This window comes from Condylura cristata, unplaced genomic scaffold (genome assembly GCF_000260355.1).
Source record: "Condylura cristata isolate star-nosed mole 26May11 unplaced genomic scaffold, ConCri1.0 scaffold00027, whole genome shotgun sequence".
Taxonomy (NCBI): Eukaryota; Metazoa; Chordata; class Mammalia; order Eulipotyphla; family Talpidae; genus Condylura; species Condylura cristata.
This window is the reverse complement of record NW_004567128.1, coordinates 23,402,832-23,415,915: the sequence shown is the minus strand read 5'-3', so window position 1 is coordinate 23,415,915 and position 13,084 is coordinate 23,402,832.

The following is a 13,084-nucleotide window of genomic DNA, read 5'->3' as shown; positions in this document are numbered from 1 at the left end:
ATTCAGAGCTTTGGGGCAGCAGGCTACAACCTCAGCAGTTAACTTGCTTTACCACCATTCCATGGACCATCATTTTTCTATCCGAGAATTATGGGCACTGATTTCTCACGGGTGCTACCCTCACTCCAGGCATGTTTAAGGCATGTGTGATGACAAGACATAGATATCTACTCGGGGTGGCTCAACGTATAGCAGGATTTAGTGTAACACCAAATCCACTGGACCATAGTAGCTGGGGGATGGCCAGGCCACGCAGGACTGGCAACTGCCATCTCAGGCACTAAAGGGGGTGCTGTCAACTCTGTGGAATCACTATATGGTTGCCAACATCACCATGTGATTTCCAGCATCTTCCAGATGGAATAAATTATTACATACACCTGCCTTCCTTATGGCTACCTCCCACACCCAACATGAACCCAACTTGGAGATGTCGAGATCAAAATTATGTGTGGAAGTCATAGAGGTGTGCTCAAGAAGGAACTTCCATACAGCACCAAGGTCAATCAGTTGACAGCCAGCCTCCAACTACAAAGTCCTCAGCAGGCACCTCAGCTTTGGAGCTAACACCGAGTTTAGTAAGGTAGTCTTCAACCAAGGACACATCTCTGGGACTGGCCATTTCTACCCAATGCAGGTCCCCTAATGGCAGTCTCTTTTCCAGAATGTATGATTAGATTGGGAGAACTTTGTGTCTCTACATGGCAGCTGCAGACTTCCCCTGTCCAATCCTGTTTCAGCACCCTTTTGTATTTCGCAGCTTTACCCTTCAATAACCCTTGTGCACTCCTAACTCAATATTGCAGAGAACCCAACTGACACAATAAATTTCATTTTTAGCTGCTGTCATCCTTAAAACAAGATCAACAGTATTTTTATAAGGTGTTGCTAGATAGGAAAAGAACTTAGATACAAAAGATTTGTAAAATCTTCCACTATTGATTTTAAGCCATAACTGACCCAGTGTGCTCGAGATCTAAGTCTATTTTGACCCAGATGAAGGGACAGTGGAGAGCCTAGATGGATGCAATCATGAACATGGCTGAACAGCACTATTGGGTTCCATGTTGTGCTGGGTTCCTGGGGTTAAAAGTAAACCCTAAAGGAAAAAGACTCAAATCTTGGTCATTGAAGTGATAATGTCACAAAGGAGCCAAAGGAATTGAAATACTCAGAGCTCTGGGACTCCTCCAAAGTCCTGAGTCCTCCCAGCTGAACAAATGTGATAATCCCTCTCTACATAAGGCCAAATCCGAGATGCAAAGAGATTTGTTACAAACAAAGAACACTGAAGCCTCTCATATGTTTCAGGTGCCAAGCAGGGCACAAAAGCCACACAGCAATGAAGAAAAATAACACTAGCCTTATGGAGTGAGCATGGAGGAGGGAAGAGACAGACGATAAAAAGGCAAGGTATGTTGCACGCTAAAAGGTTAATAATGCTACAGCAAAAAGCAAGCAGAGAAGGAAGCTAGGCTGTGGCAAGTAGACTACAATTTTATTTGTTATTGGCATGCCATTACCTTAAATCTTTGTTTCTTTTTCGAATATAGGTTATCGCCACTCATGTGTGGTCACAAAAGTTTTCCCAGCAAAGCACCTACAGTTCTCCACCATAGTCCATAGTACTCTCCTCCTCACCTGCTTTCTCCTCTCCCCTCCCTCTGCTCCTCCCCTCCTCCTGGATGTCTCAGATCTATGGTTAGCATTCAAGACTCAATTTCAACGTTTGTCTTTGTTTGATCCTTTGCTTGGTTTCTCTATAGTCCACAGATAAGTGACACCATCTAGTATTTACCTTTCTCTTTCTGGCTCACTGCACTTAGGATAATCCTTTCCAGATCTACCTATGCTGCCACAAATGTATGAGTTTATCTTTTTTGATCACCAATTAGTATTCCATTGTGTGTATATAGCACAGTTTCTTGATCCACTCATCTGTTTTGGGGCATTTGTGTTATTTCCATATCTTGACTATTGTAAATCATGCTGCAATAAACATAGGAAAGCAGGTTGCCTTTTAAATTAGTGTTTGTGTTCCTTGGGTAGGTACCTAGGAGTGAAATTGATGACTCATTTTGTAGATCTATTTTGATCTTTTGAGAATCTCCACACAGCTTTCAATAGAGGCTGGACTAGTCTACATTCCCACCAACAGTGCAAGCAGAATCCTCTTGCACACTCAACTGCACTTGTTCCTGGGTTTTATCTTATTTTTAATGTGGGACATTCTGACAGGTGTGAGTTGGTTTTGATTTGCCTTTCTCTAACGACATGTGATGATGAACATTTTCTCATATGCCTTTTGGCCACCTGTATGCTTTTCTTCTGTTTGTTCAGCAGTAGTTGGGGCTACTGGTGTGTGTGGGTCCTTCTCTTACTCCGTTCTAGGCATTAATGTATTGGAGTGTACAGCTGAAGAACTTCTGGGTCTGGATCTGGTGGTCAGGAGAGTTGGGGGTGGGGCTGGGTAAAGTACAGAGTCTCTGGGACCTCACCCTTCCCAGGAGCAGTAGTCTGGGCCTGGTTCGTTTGGCCTGGAAGTTTGAGGGGTGCTAGGTTGAGAGGACAAGTCACTGGGTACAGGGCTACAATTTTAAGTAGGATGTTGGGGAAGATCTCAGTGCTAAGGCATCATTTGAACAGGAGGCAAGGAAATGAGGCCTGTGTATGTAAAGAGAAATAGCACCAGAGGCAGGAAGAACAGAATTTGAAAGGACCTTGAGATGGGAACATGTTAGCCTATTCAGAAAATATCCAGAAGCCAGTGTATTTTGGGAGGATTGTTCAAGAGGGAAAGTGGTAGAACATGAGGTCAGAGAGGTACCTAAAGTCAGATCATATAGGACCTTGGAGGTCACTGCTAAGACTTTGATAGGAGTGAGGAGACACTGGAGGACTTTGATCAGAAGAGAGACATGATCTGGCTATTTTAACAGCTTTGTTCAGTGTGCTATGTGGAGGACAGATTATAGGAGAGCTGCAGCTCGAGCAGGGATGCCAGTGAAAAGCTACTGTAAAAATCCAGGAGGGAAATGATGAAAAGATAATAGCTTGGAGCAAATGGGGTAACAGTGAGGTAAAAATAATTGGTTGGATTCTGGATTTATTTTGAAGTAGAAACAATAGGATTTGGTGATTGATTGTAATGTATGGAGTATAAAGAGAAGAATTAAGGATGATTCCAGAGGTTTGGCCAAAGTAGTGACAACAACAAAGTTATTCTTTTCTGAGAAAAATGACATTTTTAGAAGGAGCAAGTTTAGAAGGAAAAACAGAAACTACCGGAACAGGAAAAGTCTACGATGCTAGTTACACACTCAGGGGGACATGTTGTGGAGGCATTTGTGTCATCAGAAAATTCAAAGAATCTGTTCTTGAGGCAAATCAACCCAGCAGACTGACTATTGAGTAACTGAGAGGCTTTAGTTGGAAGGATGTCAACCCTGGCCAGCAGGAAACTGTTTTTATGATGCATCTTTCCCTCACCCCAGCCCATGAAAATCTTCCCCAGTTCTTTTCTCCAATCTTCCACATCTCAGTAAGTGACAAGACTGTATATCCTCAAACCCAGAAGTCACTGTCCTCTTCATAAGTGCTCCCCCACACATCCCTGCATTCTGTTTATTCTCCCTCCTCCATGTGTCTTGAGTCCATCCATATTTTTCATCATCACTGCTACCCCTCTAGTCCAAGCACAACCATTGTTCATCTGAACCACAATACCAGCCCTCCACGCTCTCTTGCCTCCCATCTATTCTTGATTCCACAGAGAGGCAGAGTTATGAAAACAAGTTTGCGTAGGAATGCCAAGGATTTCACCCTATGTAGCATTTGGTCTTACAATAGGATATAAGGAAGAGTTAGAAGCTCACAGATAGCTGTGTAGGAGTCCATATCAAGAATGGTGTTGACAGGGGCAAATAATAATTGACACACTTGTAAATTGTAAACTGACAAATAAAGGTCATTGAATTGGAAGGAAATTAATAAGTTGGAATAAATATATGGAAAATAATGGAATAAATTACATTACCTAGACATTTTCTTGATATAAAGCTGAGGGTGATCACAGCAAATAATATTATATATCGTTGCACATCTATGTCATGGTATATGATGTCAAGTTGGCCCTATGGGCCATTACCCTTCCATCTGGACAAATACTTCTCTCTTACTAAATGTTCCCTCCCCACCTAAACAGATTGCTATTTATCCTTCACATCTCATTGTAAATGGTGCTTCCTCAAAGAAACCTTTCCTAACCCTAGATTCTAGCAGTTTCCCTTTATCTCTCCTTTTAACACCCTCTGCATGACTTTATAACACATACACAATACGATTGTGCAATTAAGAGAAACCAAATAATGACTGAAGGAACATTCTAGAAAATATATAAAGTTGTTTTTTTTTTTTTTTGTATATGCCCATGGGTATGTGGAATGAAATTCAGTCCTACTCACAAGAGAATATGATTATGGTTCACAGGTGATTTGGTGGTAGGGGAACTGTAGGGACTACAATATGTAAGGAAAAAATAAATTAACTAAAATATCAAAAAAATTCCTACATCATTGCTTTATCAAAGTTATATTTATATTCATTTGGCTTTCATATCATATGCAGTCATGTCATGTTACTAACCTACTAATTCAAAACTGGATCCCCATGGATACTATTTACAAAACCTTATCCTTTACAATCGATTTGTACCTTGTGAGATAGAAAGGATATGTATTACCCCAACACCATCCCATTTTACAAGTAAAGAAAGTAATTCAGAAAGGTCAAATGAATGAACAAAAGTCGCACAACAAACAGAATTGATGTTCTGACCCACAATCGCATAAAATTTTCTATGTATTACCATACTACCTTTACAAATCAGCATGTTCATTTATAAGAACATTCCATATCCTAACCTCATTAGACAACTATGAATTTTCTGCACTTTGGATCAACTTTTGCCAGCAAAGTTAATTTGCATTTTCTGAGTTCAGTCACAATTCTCAAATAATCTTTATAGAGTTGATGCCGCATTATTTGTTAATTGTTGCTGAATTGTGTTTTCTTGTCTGTTGGTACAACTAAACTTTTTTTTTTTTTGGATGAGACACATTCTGCTAAAATTACCTGCTGTTGTTTGTGATTCTGGTGGTGATGCTGCCAGCTGGAGAAAGGGGAGGCAGCTTGAGTGAAATTCTCATGTTGGAGATCTTCAAAATGGAGCCTGTAATCACTTCCTTCGTTTTAAATTTTATAGCAGTGGAGCTACTCAGATTGTACAATATAGTCCTAAGGTATGTTTTCCCCAAATTCTGAGATTTGTTCTATAGCCACGACTGCATAAAAACTGCTTAGAAGACTTACTTACAGGTTTACAAAGGGAGCTCACTTCCATGCAGTACTCATGAAATGAACAAATGTCATTTTGGTCTTTAACTGTATTGGTGCCTTTCAGAAAATGATCCCACACTAATCCTTCATTTTAACATTGTATCATCTGCTCTAACAGCATTCCAAAGACATTTGCCAAAAATATCATAGATCATTTCATTTCTTTCTAACACTTTCACATAGGGGGACAAATTATTTTGTAAATGCAAACATTTGTCTATACTTAAATGAAATGAGAAAAACAGTATGATAGAGACCTGTTTTGTCTAGTTCTCTACTTCATCCCAAAATCAAGCAAGTGGTTTGTAATGAAAAACAATCTCACTGAGAGGATGACTATGAGGACAAAATTGTGATGGTACAGAGTAAAATATTCCAAGCAAAGAGGGCAGCCGTGAGGGTTGCTGGTCCAGTTTTGTTTCTGGCTTGTCAGCAAATCATTAACCTCCTTACGTGTAATAGTCTTATTTGTGAAGTGAAGATTCCCTTCACCTGTTCCTAATAAGTGTAAATAGATGTTAGGAGGATTAATTGTACAGTCCCTTGAGCATCAAAGGGGAAAGTGAGGTATGTAAGCAGCAGTTGAAGTTTCCTAACAAGACACTACCTAATAGATCACTATAGGAGCAGGCTGCCTGCACGTTCATACTTTCATTCCCTTATTTAGAAAAGCTAAGCCGGGCCCTCCCTGGTGGCGCAGCGGGTTAAAGCGCAGCACTGAGAAGCTAAAGCCACTTCCGCATGAGTTCGATCCCTGCCTGCCCCGGAGGTGACCACATAGCGCGGCAGACCTCTCCTGACCCGCCCGCTGCTCCCCTCAGCAGTGTACTTCGTTGATCTGCCTGTTCTGCTCCCCACTCTGTCTCTGATGAAGCCTCTTGCCACCCTGAGCCTCTGGCCTGTACCCCAGTTCTGTATGCACAAATAAATAAATCTTTAAAAAAAAAAAAAAGAAAAGTTAAGCCTTCAAAATTAAATTTTTAAACAACCAGTAGTTTCGGTATAAGAGAAATAAATATAAACATTTTGTGTCCTTTTATCACTACATTAGAAGCTCCTAGTCAGTTAATCCATCAAGCACCATCTAGAAACTTGTTTCCCCCCTTTATTTAGCCCTATATTTTCTAACAGCACATGTACACCAAGTTTTTTTTTCAGCCATACAAATAAAAGTTATAAGTTCCCATGTTACCGTGTGCAATCAGAGTGCAAAAATGAAAATATAAAATCTCAAAGAAATGTTGTGCCCTAAATCATGACCAAATTGTAAACTTAAACAAGCTACATCTGATCATTCTATTGTTCTTATAAATGTTTTAATGAATAATAACTGTTTTAATTCTCAGGGTTTAAAGAAACTAGACCAAGCTAATAATATGAAAAGTTAAGAAGAACTTAGCCAGCACACTTGAAACATTTATAGGATCTATCTGTTTTATCTCTCAGATAATTGTTACCATATAATAGCTGATCTTATACCCCTCGTAAACTTTCAAATTAAGATTCTATACACTTTCCTGATTTGTAATTTTGTCTTACCGACACCACTGATAACAAGTAAAGTCACCTAATGGATTTCTCTTTAGGAAACTCAGTGCAAACTGTTTATCTTTCTTAGAATGAATAATTATTCTTATAAGCAATTGAAAATGAATTAAACACATTCAAAGAGGATGGATAACCAAGAAGAATAACCAACTAAGAGCATTGACTCCTCAGTCTAATCCTTGAATGTGAGAGGGTTAGTCCTACCATTTTTATAATAAAGTGAAACTGCAAAATTCACAGCAATACTTTTAAAATCAGATTTTGTCATTGAATACATAAAAAGTTAACTTTCTCACAACTTAGTCAAATATTATTTTAAGAAAAATAAAAATGTTTTCCTAGAAAAAGGCAATGATCTTTTAATGAAAATACAAAAGGAATGTTAAGGTGCTGTGTATGGAGGAAATTGGCTCCAAGAAATAAGAGAAATATTGAACAACTGAAAGGCAAATTAAAATGATGTGAGTGTTAAAAAAAAAAAGCAAATATTAGTTTGTTTGTTTTTCCTGTGGCCTCCATACAATCCCATCACTGCTTTATCTCACTGGATATGAGATTCATATAACATATTCCTTTCTCCAGTGTTGTGTAACAAATTACACAAATGTAGTGTCGTAGAACAATATACAATTATTACCACACAGTTCTGTAGGTTAGACTCTGGAAAAACTAATCTACATCCCAGCTTTAAGATGAAATTATTTTGCTGCAGAAATTGCCATTGCACTCTATCTAAAAGTTATGCTATCTAATGGGACTGCCAAAATTTTGTTCAAACAATCAAACTCAGTGCTTTGTAGTCTTGCAGTTCACAGACCAATAGTAGCTTTATGGAACCCCATGTTTAATCAGCCCACTGGGGAAAAGAAAAGTTCTCGGTTTGATCAGTGACATTTATTTGATGGATTTAGGTTTGGAGAATCCAAACATGTCCTAAGTATTTGCATTTACATTGCTTGGGTAAATTTAGGCAAATGAGAAGAAACCACTAGGTTTTTTAAACGCAGCAATAAGGTAAGACCATGGAGCATTGTAAAAGTTTAAAACTGGAGTCCATAGATGCCAATTGTTCCCTATTTAAAAATCCCAGAGGACAAGGTACCTTGCATTTGTCACAGCTAAGATGCCAGAGGGAGAAAACACAACTTTCAAATGAGAATACTGACTTCTACTCTTCAGATGAAGGTGATTATGAGCTATGGAAGAATAAGTAGTATTGTATTTGAAGTTTCCTTTTATGTTTTGAAACTGAAACCTCCAGTTCTTATCATTATTCTCTCTGAATTTTAGAGATATTTTGAAAGCTCTCAACGACTCTGTTGGCTCCTATTTTCTGGATGGTTGCATGAATTGCAACAATGGAAGGTACATATAGTAGTAAGGATTGCAGGACAACTCATCAAAGTAAAATGTAGGACAAGTTCCCTAAAGTAGACTTTGAAACAAGGACCAGAGTATAAGCAGTTTATTCGGAAAGTGATAAAACACCCAGTGGCAATGTGGATCAGTGAGACGGGGAAGGGAGATGTTTTCACTGTGGGTAACTTAAACTCAAGTCCATTGTTGAATTCTGGGCGCCAATAGGGGAGATATCTTTCCAGAAGTTAGGGAGCAGGGGTATTTACACAACCTATTTCTGTCACTTGTTTGCTGAGCAATATTCCTAAGGAAGAAATCATGTTCCAGCATTCAAGCCTGTCTGGAGACATTAAATGCCACAGCAGACTCTGGGGGCCAGAGGAAACCTCAGGCCTGCCTGAGTCCTCAGCAGTGGTTTTGGGAAGAGAAGTAGGCAGGTGCCATTAGCAGCTGCTGTCCTCTCATTGTGCACTGAAGCTCTCCACTAAAGCAAGACTACAGCTGGCTTTAGAAATCCTTAGCCACATCTAATGTTGTCACATGGTAGTTCCTAAAATATATTAATTGGATGAATTAATGATTTCTTCCCTCGATGATGATGATGATGAATATCATAATTTAAAAGAAGCAAAGACTGACCACACATTTTTGAAACTGTTTCTGAATGTCATCAACTCTCAAAAGAGCATGTAAAGAAACTAAGCAGAATTGCCAAGGTAATGAAGAAATAGCCATCCACACACTGTATGTGAGGATGTAAATAGGGGTAAACTTCCTGAATGCCAATTTGTCAATAATTATCAAAATGTTAAAGGTGTGTATGTTTTAACTTGATGGCTACATTAGCTAGAATTTAATCTTAGAGATACAACTTGCATACAGGTACACTTGTGTGTGTAGAAGATGCCACCGAACATAAAGAAAAAAACAAATGAATAAACAAAACTATAACATACCCTTCAATTCTGACAATAGAAGGGTGGTTAGCAGAGGAGGGAATAGAGGGAGGAGGGGTCGATTAGTTGGTGGTGGATGGAGACTGGACATTTGGTGGTGGATGTGGGTGACATATACAGTTGCTGAGATGAGAAATCATACACCCAAAACCTATACAGTGTTGTAAACAAATGTTTACCAAAGAAAACTTTTTAAAAAAAAAAGGATGTCCATTACCAGTCTCCTTGTAATAATGAAAAACTGAAAATAAGTTAACTGTTCAACGACAGCAGGAAGGTTAAATAAATGATAGCAAATGCATACACTGAAATGCTGTGCATATCCTGCAGGTATTAAAATGAGCAAGGTATATTCATATGGGCTGAAAGAAAAAACACCCAATATAGATTCAAAGAAAATACCAAATTCTAAAAGAGTGTGGTCAGTATGCTACCATCTGTCTAAAGGGATGGGTAAGTCAGATATTTCTAACAAAGCAAGGAAAGTTTTGGTCAAATAAAATCCCTAGAAGTCAAATACCTAAGTTTCCATGTCACTGAGACATCAGGCAATCTTATTTAACCTGGTCCATCCCTTCCAACTGATTTGATCAGCTATTTTGGCAACTGGGTGATACAAAAATTTCATCCTTATCTGAAATCCTACAAAGTTGGCAGTAACGCCCTCAGTAATGTCACCGTCAATGCCCTGTTCATAGCCCGTGACCCACATCCAAAGATTCCCTACAGAATATTCTCTGACAGGCCCTGCTTCCTGCATCTCTATGTTCTGGGTGCAGGTGTCAACTCAACATGCATGGATTGTGGGCTGAAAGTGCCAGCGAGCATCCCCCTGCAGTAAGTGACTGACAGGAGGAGAAACACCCGTTTCCTTGGCTCTCGTGGATAATGCTTGCCAGACATGGTCTACACAATGTCTCTGAAGCTCGCCAGCAAGATTGTGTCATTGCCCACAGCATCAAACTGCTCATCTATGCACCCTTTGTTGGCTTTCACCTTCTCTTAATTTCCCCTCTCCACTGGGCTTTCTGAAAAATCCTTCCAACTGAATCACTGTGTCTAAAATCTCATCTGAGAGCCTGTCGACCAAATGTTTGTCTTATGTGTACTCAAACTACATCAGCATTTAAGATGTTAAGAAACTGAAGTTCTTAACAGGTGAGGTAATGGCAGACCACATAGCGACTAGGTTGCATTATATGAAAATGCCGTTCTTGCAGGTAATAAATCATCAAAGAGCAGCAATTTCATGTGGCTGAACCCAACAGTAAGTATTAAGCTACAGTTCTGAATCCAGATTGAAAATAAAGTGTATAGTTTCAAAAATAGTCCTAATACGGGTGACCCACAGTAGAACAAACTATCTCAGTGGACAATAAAGGTGTGTTGGTTGTATACATTCTGCACACTGGGTTTGGAATTGAGTCCGAATTGGGTTCAAATCATGCCTCTTATTTGTGCACCAATTTGAGTCAATTACCTAACCTCTCAGAGTCCCCAATATTCAAATCTATAATTTCCTATAAATTATGAGACATGGTGTGACAAGTGACTGGCATGTAGTAAGGCCCCAATAAAGGGTTACTTGCTCGAGATGGAAAAAAAAGATGTTGGTTTTCTTCTGGTTACAGTGGCTAGAAACTTTTGCAGAAAAGGGATTGTGCTGTGGCATGAATCTATAGAACATGGGGAAGCTGGCCTAGAGGGAATGGATCCAGGAACTCTAGATACCTCCTTTTTACCCATCATACCGCTTCTCTCTTTCATTCTTTGAGATCTTAGGAGATCAGAGTATGTGACTGTAGTTGGCTACTGAAGTAGGGAGCTATCTCCCATGGAAGCTCTCCAGGGGTTGGCTCTTTGCTCAGAAGCTCTGGACTAATTCCAGTGGCGAAAGAGTGTGGCCGAACCTGGGTCATTTACTCATTTATTGGGATAAGAATGAGGCGACTTGCTACCAGCAAAAGTATGGAAAAGAAGCTCTTGGCAGACAAAAATCAAAGCTGTTCTTTTCAATTTTAGCAATCATTGATAGAAATAAGGTTTTTCTAATTAATATTTTTAGTAGTATTAGCTTTATAAGAAAATTGAATAAAGAGTATAGAAAATGTCTCTACAGTCCCATTCGCATCCCCAATCCCAGTTTCCATAACCCACTATTGTGGTTCATTGGTTACAGTTGATGAACCTATATTGGTACCTACTATTGACTAAAGTCCATGGCTTCCATTAGGGTTCACTCCCAGTATTGGCCAGCCTTGTGGGTTTTTCCAAATGTGTGACACCATGTATCCACTGTGACCGCAACTTAGGGAACAATTTCACTGCCCTAAGCACCCCTTGTGCTCCATCTATTCATCCCTCCTTTCCTCCCTCCGCTACTCACTGATCTTTTCACTGTTTCAAAGCTTTTATTAAACATTTTTTAACAAATACTTGCAAAGGATTTAAATATTGTAACATTATGCAAAATTTCTATCATTTTCAGAAAACAACTTGGATACTATTTTAGAAGTTGATAAACTTGCTTTTTGAATAGTCTGCTTTTATATCAAGTCCTCTTGTGTTCTTATGAAGTGTCTTGCTCCAATTTGCCTCTTCTCACCCTTCTGCATTTGAATGCCCCTATCTCTGGAGTTCTGGCATCTTTTGAGCTGCAAAATCCATTGCATTTAGGATTAATTTAGTGCCTCTTAATTGGAAATCAAAGTAGCTATATTTGGCATGATGTTAAATTATTGGTTAGGTTGGTTCTTATGGCTGGGGGGGAAGTTTCAGGACGGTGGAAGAAGGGGGGTGTCATTTAGCATTTGTTTGCTTTTGATTTTTCTTCCAATTTTATTCCTGATCCTAATTGCAGTGGGAAGTGACTTAGTGTCTGTAATGTCACTACCTCTTGACATTGCTAGCAACTTGTTTATTTCTTCTCTTTATTTCTTCCTCCAGTTCCCACCTACCTGATTTCTCTTCTAAAGCATCTTGTTCTAAAACAAACAGAAAGCATATTATAAGGAAAACCCATAACTAAGAATCCATGCTGAATGCCTCATATTAAAATGCACTTTTGGGATCACCTTCATTTCTACCAATAAATAAGTATTTTCCCAAGGCTTAAGCAAAGGCACCATTCTAATAGTCTATAAAGAGACCAGCAAAATCTGCTACTATATTAAAGCACTGATTTTATCATGTTAAAAATTATACAGATAACATATAGAGATTATATTGTTTGAATGATGTGTTTAAAGATATTTCAACACTACTTTATTACATTTGCCTCTATTGATGTTATGTTTAATAACATTAAAAAACTTCAGTATGATTTTCATCATAAGATTGTCATTGAAAGAGAGCAAGAAAACCACGAACAATTCTATTCTTTTAAGCCTATAGTGAACTGTTCATTTCAACAAAATTTGGCAGATAGATTTATTGTGTACTGTGGCCTTGGCACGGTGCTAAGATTCATGAATGCAAAGTTATTGTTTATGTCATAGATCTTATTCTCCAAAAGCAGACAATGGGATGGTATTTGTTGTACATAATGACTGTTATGATCAACACCTCTAAAGGTACTGTGGGGGGGGGTAGGAGGAGCAGGAGAGAACAGAAAGTTTCAACTGCAGTGCAAGTCTGACAGTGTCTCTTCCAAACTGGAGGAGCATTAGAGCAAGAATTATCCATCAGAGTTGCTCAAATCTGGCTGACCTAGGAACTCCATATCACCAGCTACGTCAGTCCTGATTATAGAATGCCCAGGAAGTGGCATGAGCTGGGCCAGAGGACTGTCTGTTGTGAACACAGACCCTGAGGCACTGGCCACA